At 45.0% G+C, this 10,537-nt stretch overlaps 1 long non-coding RNA gene across 1 annotated transcript; it reads left to right on the top strand.

Moving 5' to 3' along the window:
- The first annotated feature begins 568 nt into the window (after positions 1-568).
- On the top strand, positions 569-9,292 carry LOC140496599 (uncharacterized). Its single transcript, XR_011964326.1, has 3 exons — positions 569-729; positions 1,922-2,525; positions 4,447-9,292. It is a non-coding gene; the product is annotated as an uncharacterized lncRNA (long non-coding RNA).
- Positions 9,293-10,537: the final 1,245 nt, after the last annotated feature.

Here is a 10,537-nt window from a genome sequence, read left to right as displayed (position 1 = left end):
GAAAGCATTGGTGGGAGATTCTCAGGTACAGAAAATGATGGCTCAGTCATGAAATTATCCAGTTCTGCAAAGAGCCCAGTGAGGGCCTCTTCTCCTTCCCAGACTTTTGGGAGGGTGTTACATGGTTAGGCTGCAGACAGGCCAGACTGCATTCAGGCTTTACTCCTAGCTGGGTGGCAGGAAAGTCACTCCTCTCTTGAGTTCAGTTTCCCCTGAAGTTCTGCTCACAATGGAGACAAGAGAGTTTGGACACTCATACTGAACAGACTGATCTCATGGGTTAGTGTGGAGATAAAAGAGGGGAAAGATCACAGCTCCCCACGCCCAGCTTGGCTCTTGACAAAACTTCTTGTGAGGTGGACACTCGAAGTACCCATTTTGGGAATAAGGAAACTGAGGATTTGCCCAAGGACAGACAGCTGACAAAAAAGCTCAGGACTTAAACCTAGTTTTTCCCTTGCCAGACCCACTGATCTTTCTGGCATCCCACACCCCTCCCAAACAAACACTTTCTAAGGGGCAAAGGGCAGTATGAGATAACAGAAATCAACTCTTGCTAAGAAGCTAAGGATTTTTTTCCCCTTTCCTGGAGCCAGCCTTCTGCCACCAGAGGATCCTAGTCTTAGGAGAGATCACTGGAGACTTTTCCCCCTAAATAAATAATGGTGAATAATGACAACTTCCCAGAAACATTGGAGGCATCTGAGGAGTTTGAGGAAAGGCCTTAAGGTACGATGATAAAACAAGATTTGATTCACTTCCTGCCTGACAGCATGGCACAGACCCGCCCAGGTCACTTCTCTAACCCTAAGAAGAGGATGGTCTCAGAGGCACCATCCAGGCACAAACCCCAGACAATATCCAGCTACTGGAAGCAACTTCTGGAGGAGAGAATGACTGCTCAGTCAGTCCTAGGAGGCGAGATGCAAAGTAAGGGGCCTTAAAGGTGTCTAGTATCTTCCTCCCCTTTGACTCAGCTCATCAGCAATCTATCATTTGTGTAGTTTTTAAAGCCCTTTAGTTTGTAAAATCCCACAAGATTCTCACAACAACCCTGGGAAGGAAGGAAAGGCAGGGACTTATTAACCTCAGGAGCAGCAAAATATATCTGCATCTCAGAGAACTGTTTCTCTCTCCTTCTTTCTGTCTCTTTCCCTTTCTCCCTCTTTCTTTTCCTCTCCCTTTCTGTCTCTTTGTTTCTCTCTGTGTCTCTGTGTGTCTCTCTCTCCTCACTTTCCCTCTCCCTTCCTGTCTCTTTGTTTCTCTGTCTCTGTCTCCTTTTTTCCTCCCTCTTCCTTTTCCTCTCCCTCTGTCTCTGTCTGTGTCTTGTAAAAAGGTTCACAAGGTCTTCAGCTTTAAGCTGGCAGAGACCTTAGAGCTCCTCAAATCCAACACCTTCACTTTATGGATGAAAAACTCAAGACCTAAAGAGAAAGTGATCTGCCCAAGATCTTGGCACTGATAAACTGAGTTTGACTGGCTCTGAACTTGGTATTGTAAGTTCCTTGAGGGCTGGGGCAGTTTGAACTTTTCTTTGGATCCTTGGATCCTTAATAAATGCTTGCCAATGGATCATATGCTCATAGATCTAGAACTAGAAGAGACCTTGGAGGTCATTCAACCCAATTTCCTCCATTTTTACATAAGGTAAGAAATGTCCCGAGGGGTTCCAGGATCACACTGTTAGTATTTGAAGTGAGATTTGAAACCAGGTCTTCTGGATAGCGCCCCCCCCCCCTTTCAGGTATAGTTAGTAAATGTCTGAGTTCTGAGGCAGGATTTGAACCCAGGTCTTCCATACTCTTATTGGGGGATTATGTGTGAGCTCATTGGGGTGAGTTCTGTGCCCCCCACACACTAGTAATGGTCACTCCAATCCTTGCCTTCTCCTTCTGTGTGTATCTTGTCTATGTCCTTCCAGGGTTGACTCCATATGCTGAAAGCCTTCATCTATGTCCTTGAATATTTCGTATACAGGAGGTGGGTGAGTTCCCTGGTCTCCATGACAAGAATTTGTGATGAGTCTTTGTTTGGGACTTGGACAACACCTCCCTCCTAAGGGTAGGACAGGCTTATTGAACTCAATCTCAGCTCAGCAGAAATCAAGTGGACTTTTCCTCTCTGCCCTTTTTACCTCTTTTCCAGAAGGCAGAGAGAATACCTGTGTCCTGGGGAAAAAGGGTGTTGGAGCTGCCATTGGTGCAGAGACACAAGACTTGGCCAGAGAAGAGAGTTCCTGGTCACGAGTACTTGGACCCATTCCTGAAAAGGCATACATATCTTTAAACCCATAGAAAAGGAACTAACTACGTGCCAGGCACTGTACACAAATGCCATCTCAAGTGATCATCACAGCCTCCCTGGGAGGAAATGCTGCTTTAATCTCCATTGTCACGGCTGAAGAAGCAGAGGCAGACAGAGGTGAAATGACTTGCCCTGGGTCCCACAGCTAGTAAGGGTTTGAACTCGGTTCTTCCTGACTCCAGGTCCAGCACTCTACCTGCTACGCCACCTAGCTTACCCAGGTATTATATGAATGTTAATTATTATTATTATCTAGCCATGTATTGGTCAAATGTTCCTGGCAGGGACCAGACTAAGGGCAGTAACAGCTTTGTATGTACATTATCCCACTACCTCTTGGCAAAAGACAAACCTGGGGGGTACAGAGTACAAGGATTATTGTCTCCATTTTACAAACGAGGAAACTGAGGCTCAGCTGCACATGTAAAGGGCAAGGTAGACAATGCCAGACAAAAATTACTTTAGTGGACAGCAAAGCCTTGGAGATTGGGCTGGATTAATAAATCATACTCTGAAGAACCTGGGGCAGGGGGAGGGAAGTGACAGTCTCCCTGCCTGCTGCCAATGATCACAGTGGGAATACTTGGATTCAGCTCTCCCATTTTAGGAAAGATTTGTATAAACCAGAGCACATCCAGAAGAGGTTAGGGTTAGAGTTAGAGTCAGGGTTATGGGCAGAGGCTTGGAACTCATTTCACAGAGAATAGACTGAAGCGACTGGCTATTTGGACTAGCAAAGGGCATGCTTAGGAAGGCCCAGTTCAAATCCCAGCTCTGCTGCTCACCTGGGTGACCTTTATGTTTCTTGCCCTTTCTTTGCCTCAGTTTCCTCACCTGTAAAATGAGGGCATTGGACTAGATGACCTCCAAGGTCCATATCTGGGGCTCCTGTGATTGTTGTCAAGTACTTGTCATCTTAAGGGAGAGAGACTAGACTTGCCCTGCTTGGTTCACAGCACAGAGCCAGCAGCAGGAGTGATGGAGAGGCAGATGCCAATTCAATGACGTACAAACCTCTTAACCATGAGCACTGTCCAAAAATGAAAGGGTCTGCCTTGGCAGACAGTGAGCTCCCAGGGACCACTGGGCTTCAAAGGGACCCTGGATCTCACCTGCCTGGGGTGTGGCAGATGTGCCAGAGTCACATTTGGGTGAGATGCCCACTTTGGGCCCCTCAGCCTTGAGATTATGGCAGAGCCAGGGTTTGAACCCAAGTTCCTCCCTCCACCTCTGCCCCAAGATTGAGTCCACCCTTTCCTTTAAGGAGGAATGACGAATGACTGAGGGAGCAGGAGGTGACAAGGCCACTGGATAGCAATTGGCAGTCAGGATTTGAGCCACATCCTCTGATGCTAGATCTTGGCATTGCCCCATGGAGCCTCCAAGCAGCTTGGTGGAGAAGGCTGGCTGGCTCTTTGCTGGGAAGCCCCTGGAATGTCCAAATATAATGCACCAATCATTTTTAAAAGAACATGTGGAAATGTATACTGGATGGGTACATTCTTCTGATAGAAAGGACAGTTAGGAGACAGCATTACTCTGGCTCTCGGCCCTTTTTCAGGCCATCAGCACAAGAAGTCAGACTCATCTTTGGGCACTGACAAACAGCAATAGAGGGTCTTGAGACAAGCCCTTTTCATTCTCTTGGGAGGGAAACAACATGCTGACAAATGAACTCCCTGCACTTCCTGCCTTGTTGGGCCATGGACCTGAAGCTGCCCAACTCTCATGTTAATTGGGTGAAGTGAAGACCTTCCCTTGAACTCAGCAGTCATGTGAAGGGGCTCCAACTCAGGTCAGCTGACCTCTGCATCAGTGAGCTTCCCCTCTTAAATCACCCCCTCCCACTCTTTCAAGTGACTTCAACACACCCACCAACCTCTTCTTAAAGAAATTTTAACTGACGCTTTTTTGTTTCGTGTCAGTATCATTTCCCAACAATCCTCCCACCCTGTCCCAACAGAACCTTGTCTCAAACAAAAAAGAACTTAGTGCCACAAACCCAATCACCTCACCAGCCATGGATGGGCCATTCTGCACCCATAGCCTACCACCTCCCTGTCAAGAGGTTGGAAGCCTGCTTCCCATCACTATTCTGAAATCAGCTTTTTCAGAAAAATCTCTTTCATTTTCTTTTACCAGGGCACACACAGTCTGCCCGGTGGGGAAGAGAAGACAAAAATCAAAACTTTGTGCTGTAAAAATCACCACTCCCTCCCCCAGGCCGCTGCTGGGACAATCCTTTCTTTGTTCTGCTGAAGTTGATTACAGAGGACAACCCTGCAATTTCCCAGGCCTGTAGGACAATGCAGAAAAACCCAGTAGACCAAACAGTTGGTCTAGGCAAGGTGGGCATTGTAGATCCAGCCTCCCCTGAATAATGGGAGAGTGCAAGGGTCCTTCTCTCACCCAGCACCTTTGAGGTCCATGTGGCAGCCTTTCATCTCCCAGGTTTCTTGTCACACAGGGGCACCACAGTCTCCCAAAGGTAAAGGAGGTTCTTGTGGAGATACCCTCCCTCCTACATTTTTGGCTAGGGGATGGGGGCACTGTGAAAAGAATGAGTATGGAAACTGGGTCCCCAATCCTGGATCTGCCACTGACTCACTATTTGATCTAGGAAAATTCACTTTAACTTCTCTGGGCCTCGGTTTCTCTACCAGTAAAATGGAGGAAGCACGAATGTGACTTAATGAAAATGGCACTGGCTCTAGAACCAGGAGACCCTTGGCTTTGAATTCTTGTCTCTGACTTGTCTTATCTCTAAAGGTCACTAGCACTCTGGGGCCATGAAGCTAAGTCTGCACTCTTTCCATGGAGAGAGAGCTCCCAAGGAGGATGTAGGTCCCGAAGGCAGGTCTACTTCATGGAAGGGTCCAAATGAACACTTCTGGTCAGGCTTTTATCTCAAATCAGAAGGGTAAGAAGGATTAGCCTGATGGATGGAGTGGGGCAAGGTGTGGAGTCGGCAAGACTTAGCTTGGTGAACCACTTAACCTTGGAGGCTCTAGCTACTGACTCAGACTCCTGGGAAGTCCTCAGTGGCTGGAGGGCCATCCTTACACTTACCCCTTCTTATATTTGGGTTCATGTATTCAAATCTGTAGCCATTCCACAGAATCAATCAAAATACTTAGACCACAAGCGAGGCACTGGGATAGACACTGGCGATTCCAAGTCAAAAGTGAACCAATCCCTGCCCTCTAGGAGCTTACTTCTAGTGGGGGAAACAACATGCCCCTGTAGAAATAAATGCAGAACATGTAAAAAAAAACAATCCAAGCTAGTTGGGGGTGGGACAGTGATAGGAAGGGATTCAGGGAAGGATGAGAGGAAAATGTGTGTTTGGGCTGAGCCTTAAGAAAACCAGGTGTTCTAAGGGATAGAGGTGAGGAAGGAGGGTATTCCAGGCATCAGGGACAGTCAATGCCTGGGAGAGAGGAGATGAAGTTTTGGGAGTGAGGAAGAAAAAGCAAGAATCAGGAACTTATACTTACCATATCTCACCAAATAAACATTTGACATTTAAAGTTCTTCACAATCTGGCTTCAGTGGACCTTTCCAGGCTTATTATACATTACTTACCTTCATACTTATTAGTCACATTAGCCTGCTTGCTGGGATTTGTACATGATATTTCATCTTCCACCTCCACACCTTTGCATAGGTAGTCTCCCATGCCTGGAATGCTCTCCTCCCTCATCTCAGACTCATAGCTTCCTTCAAGGTCCAGCCTCCAACGGGATGCCTATCCTGACTTCCCGTACTGTTCCTGCCATAAGCCTGGAAATTCCTTTGGATCCATTTTGTGTTTATTTCTATGTTGAAATGCATGTAGTAAATTGTCACCCTACTCCAATTAGAATGTAGACTTCTGCAGATCTGGGGCCATTGTATAATTTTGTGTTTGTAGCCACCAAAAGAATGGATCATTATTGCCTCCTTTTATATTCCCAGTGCCTGGCACATGATGGGTGCCTAATAAAGGTTTGCTGACTAATAATAGTGATGACAATAAGAGATGACATCTAGCTAGCACTCTGAAGTTTGCAAAGCACTTTACACAGTTTGTCTCACAAGGTTTGGCACTTAGTAGGTGTTTATTAAATGTTTATTGAATGAATAAATGAATTGAACAATATAGTAAGATTGCTGTTGATCAATATCAATAAAGAAACATTTATTAAGCACCTACTATATGCCAGGCATTCTGCTAAGACCTAGGGATACAAAAAGAGGCAAAAGATAGTTCCTCTCCTCAGGGAACATATCATCTAATGCTGGTGGGGTGACAACATGCAAACCACAGGATAAATAGAAGGCAGTGAAATTAAAAAAGAGGAGGTTTCTGATAGAAGGTGATATTTTAGTTGGGACTTAAAGGAAGCTTCGGAGGCAGAGAGTATCTGGTATGAGGGACACAGCCAGAGGAAATGTCTGGATCTGAGAGATGAGGGTCTTGTTTGTGGAATAGCTAAGAGGCCAGTGTCACTGAATGAAGGAGCACATGTTGGGGAGGAAAGTGTGAGAAGACTGGAAGGGAAGGAGGAGATCAGTTATGAAGGGCTTTGAATGCCAAACTGGAGGCAATAGGGAGCCACTGAAGGTTATTGAGGAGAGGGGATATGACCAAAGCTCTGCTCTAGGTGAAGCACTCCTATGGCTGAATGGAGGGCGCCCAGAAAGCCACTGCTCCTCCAGTAATAAACGCGCTTCAACTCAATCTTTCACGGGCTCTACCGAAGCATCTACTAGTGTCAGGCACAGTGCTGTTCTCCGGAGATACGAAGACCAAACAAAAACTATCCCTGTCCTCAAGGAGAAAAATAACACATCCACAACTAAGCAAGTACCGGGCATTTTGAGGGAGGAAAGGAGGAAAGCCACTGAGAAAGAAGAGATGTTGGGAGAAGGCGCTATTGAGCTGAGCTTTGAAAGAACATACTTTGTCACTATTCTTTGGAGATATTTACATGTGTCCTCATTGTTTCTGGGACTTCTCCTCCAGTCAGATGTAAGCTGTTTGAGGACAGGGGTGGTTTGACTTTGTGCTTTGTGTCCTGGAGCCTAAGGAAGCATCTGGTATTTCAGACATCATTTAAAGACAAAGACTAGAAGAAACAGGAAAAAGGAAAGGACCCTTTCTGGCCATAGAAGTCAGCCTGTTTCTTACGCAAAAAGGCAGCAGATCAAATGTAACCTATCAGAAATTCCACAAGCTGGAACATAGGGTAGGAAAGAGAATTATGTGGAACAAGCCTAGAAAGAAAGGTTGGAAGCAGCCTCGGGAAGGCTTTGAGTGCCAAAGTAGACATTTGTATCCCATCCTAGAGTCAATAGAGCACTCCTGGAGGGTTTGCAGCAGAGGGAGCTGTGCTCAGACCATGCCTTGGGACTAGTCTGGCTTGTTTTAGCAACCCTGCAGAGGCTGGCTTGGAGGGGGGACAAGTTGGGAACAGTGGGACCAGTTTGGAGGTAACAAAATAAGGTGGTGAGGGGTGGAACTAGGGTGGTGGCCAAGTGAGTGGAGAGAAGGAGATGGATGCAAGATGTGTTGGCAACAGGATCCAAGAACTGATGAGATATTGGGGGTGACAGAGAGGAAAGAGCCAAAGTTATGAAATCAATATTACGTTTATTCCTATGAAGGGTGTGATAACATACTACTCAGAGGCTTCACTTATAATCATTGTGATTCTGAATCACAGGCTGCCTTGCCACCGCCCCACCCCCCCATAGACAACCATGTCAGTCAGCCCCATCCCTTAAGTACCTCTGGGTCACCCCTCTGAAGCTTTCCACTGTGCCCCTTGGAAGTCCTGTTCTATTGTGGTTGTTGAGGGGTGGGCGGGGGTTGTATAATTTTTCAGACTATTTCAATTTATTGATTTATTTTAATTATTTTTTATCTTTTTCCCCTTAAAATATTATTTATAAAGGAGAAGATAAGGGATGTGGGAGAAATTTAGGCAATATGAAACCAAAAAAATCAATACTATTTATTTAAAATTTTGTATGTACAGAAAGGAATGAAAGGAATTTCAGAAAGAATCACATATAAGGATAGCTTTGAAATTAATATATTGAACTTATTATATGCATTTTATTTTTTATCTATTTAGCATTTTGTTTTCCCCAGTTATATGTAAAAATCATTTTAACTTTCATTTTTAAAACTTTGAGTTCGAAATTCTCTCTCTTCCTTCCTCCCCACCCTCCTATTGAGAAGGCAAGCAATTCAATATAGGTCATACATGTGTAGTCATGCAAAACATTTCCATATTAGTCATGTTGCAAAAGAAAACATAGTGGTTGTCCTTTATTCTCAAAAAGGACCAAAATGACGTCACTATGTGAGAGTCAAGTTACAGTGCATCTGATTGTGGCTGCTCAGACCAATGTGAGCTTGGAATGCTCTATTCCAGGTCAGGTACAAATAATCCAGGAAAACATTTAGGGTGGATTCTCTCAATTTGTGCATCTTGATTTCTTTTGAGCTACTCCATTTCTGCTTTGCTTTTAGAGCACAGCACCTTCTGATGTGGCCACACCATGCTGAGTGGTCCTGTGCCACACAATCAATTCCAAAGTTCTTCAGAGAAATCTTGAGACCTTGTGTCTCTTCTTCTGACTACCATGTGAGTGCTTGCCCTCTGTGAGTTCTCCATAAAATAATCTTTTTGGCAAGTATATGTTTTGCATGCGAATGACATGGCCAGCCCATGGGAGGTGTAATCTCGGTAGCAGTTTGAATGCTTTAGATGTGAGGAAGAGAGAAAGAATTATGGAATTCAATCGCAGAATGTAGCAGATCATTTTCTTCTGTGTTACATTTTGGTTTGTTATATGATTTCTCCCATTCATTTTAATTCTTATATACAATATGACTATGGTGAAAATGTATTTAAAAGGAATGTCTGTGTAGAACCTATGTAAAATTGTATGCCGTTCCGGGGAGGAAGGAAGGAGGTGGGGGGGAGGGAAGGGAAAAAAATCTAAGTTATATGGTAGTGATTGTAGAACACTGAAAATAAATCTAAAAATAATAAAATGTCAAAAAAAATTGCTGAATTAATTGAAATTATTTATGTGTACATTTTTATATGCCCCATGAGGGAAGGGACTATATTTTACTTATTCTTTTATGACAATCTGTACTTAGCATAGTACCTGGTCCATAGTGGGTATTCCTCCAGTGTTTGTTGAATGATTTAATAAATTCTAAATTAATAATATTAAAAAAAAAAGATGTGGGGAAGGATGGTGATGCTCTCAGCAGAAACTGTGAAGTGTGCAGGAGGGACAGGTCTAACGGGCAGACAGTGAGTGGGACTCTGAGCTAAGGGCTGAAGGGACAAGGAAAAACATAAAGCAATCCCTGACCTTGAGAAGGGCATCCTAATGGGGGACACAACATGCAAACCACTAGATAAAGATAAGACTTAGACCATCCTTTTGCATGAGCTATGGATATGAAGTTGGAGATGTCCAGGTGAATCCATCCCCTTGGCAGATAGCAACTCTAGGCTAAGGCTCAAGAGAGCAATCCATACAATTTGTGGAGATTGGAGTGTGTTTGTGTCTTCATAAAGGTGATCACTGAATTCATGAAAAGAGATGAAATCACCCAGGGAGGGAACAGAAGAAAGGAAGAGAGGTGGTCCAGGTAAGTCTCTGCTACTCATTAGGTGTGTGACCTTGGGCAAGTAATTTCCTTTTTCTGGGTCTGCTTCTCCATCTATAAAAATGGAGAGTTGGACTAGATGACCTTTAAGGTCCCTTCCAGCCCTAAGAGGCCTTGACCCTTCTTGAAGCCTCTAGACTTTCAATGGGTCCCCCTGCCCCAGCATCTTCTCACTCTTCAGACCAAAGCTCAAGCCAATCAAGCCACTCCTTCCTTTGCTGTCCTAGGGAAATTGTCCCAGCTGCCTCCAGGCATTTCGAGGGCTGCTGTCCCTTCCCATCTACTCTAGCATGATTAGTTCTTCCAGGGGGGACTTCCTCCCAGCTGCTCAAGCCTAGCAGAGTTTCTGTGGTGGTTTTTGGGTGCCTACCATTTACCTGAGTTAAGGTGGGGCCAGGCCACCTTATGACTGACCTTCCTGAGGGTGGGTGGGGAAAGTGGGGTGTAAAGGAGTTATTCTCTTGTCTCCTTCCCACTTCTAGCCTGGATGCTGGGATATTGCTGAGTCATCTGAAACAACAGGGGGGTTGGGGCGAGAGGAGGGCAGGA

This window comes from Notamacropus eugenii, chromosome 3 (genome assembly GCF_028372415.1).
Source record: "Notamacropus eugenii isolate mMacEug1 chromosome 3, mMacEug1.pri_v2, whole genome shotgun sequence".
Taxonomy (NCBI): Eukaryota; Metazoa; Chordata; class Mammalia; order Diprotodontia; family Macropodidae; genus Notamacropus; species Notamacropus eugenii.
Note: the sequence above shows the minus strand (reverse complement) of the source record. Positions and strands in the feature narration are given on the sequence as shown.